The sequence below is a fragment of the Tupaia chinensis genome, unplaced genomic scaffold (genome assembly GCF_000334495.1).
Source record: "Tupaia chinensis unplaced genomic scaffold, TupChi_1.0 Scaffold000393_1, whole genome shotgun sequence".
Lineage (NCBI taxonomy): Eukaryota > Metazoa > Chordata > Mammalia > Scandentia > Tupaiidae > Tupaia > Tupaia belangeri.
The window spans coordinates 673,661-674,552 of NW_006159895.1; the positions used below are offsets into that span (position 1 = coordinate 673,661).

At 41.3% G+C, this 892-nt stretch overlaps 1 pseudogene; it reads left to right on the top strand.

Moving 5' to 3' along the window:
* The first annotated feature begins 375 nt into the window (after positions 1-375).
* The window catches only part of LOC106735449 (ribosome biogenesis protein NSA2 homolog pseudogene), a 4,863-nt pseudogene continuing 4,346 nt past the window's right edge, over positions 376-892 (top strand).

Below are 892 nucleotides of genomic sequence, written 5' to 3' on the forward strand. Positions count from 1 at the left end.
TGGTACTGAAGGATTTGCTACCAAGCAAAAGCGGGAAGCTTCAGCTTCTCACCACGTGGGCCTCTCCATCGAGGATCATACAACATGCATCCCCATGGCAGGTGATGAGACAGAGAAAGAAAGAGAGAACCTGAATGGAAACCACAGCCTTTTTGTCACCTATCAAAGGTGGCACTTTGCTGTATTTTATTGTCACACAACCCAACTCAAGTGCAATATAAGAAGAAACTACATGCTTTTCCATTCCGGACTACCTCATTACTCCTCTCCAAGGCAAAGGACTACATCAGGTCCGCTTGTGGGTCTCTGAGACTTGAAAGTTGACAACCTTTTTGCATCCAGGAGGCTGCTCCCAGTGACTCTGCAGCCATCACCATGCCACAAAACGAATATATTTAATTACATCATAAACGCTATGGATACCATTTGGATTACCACGAGAAAAAGAGAAAGAACAAAAGTCAAGAGGTCCATGAACATTCAAAGAAGGCAAAAAAGATGATTGGTCTGAAGGCTAAGCTCTATCATAAACAGCTCCAGGCTAAGAAAATATAAATGAAAAAGACTATCAAGATGCATGAAACGAGGAACAACAAGCAAAAGAATGATGAAAAGACTTCACAAGGAGCAGTACCTGCCTATCCATTGGACAGAGAAGGACAACCCCAAGCAAAAGTACTTTCCAATATGATTAAACAAAAACGGAAAGAGAAAGCGGGAAAATGGGAAGTCCCCCTACCTAAAGTTCAAGCCCAGGGAGAAACAGAAATATTAAAAGTTATTCGAACAGGAAAGAGAAATAAGTCATGGAAGAGGATAGTTACAAAAGTCTGCTTTGTTGGAGATGCTTTACTAGAAAACCACCTAAATATGAAAGATTCATTAGGCCAAT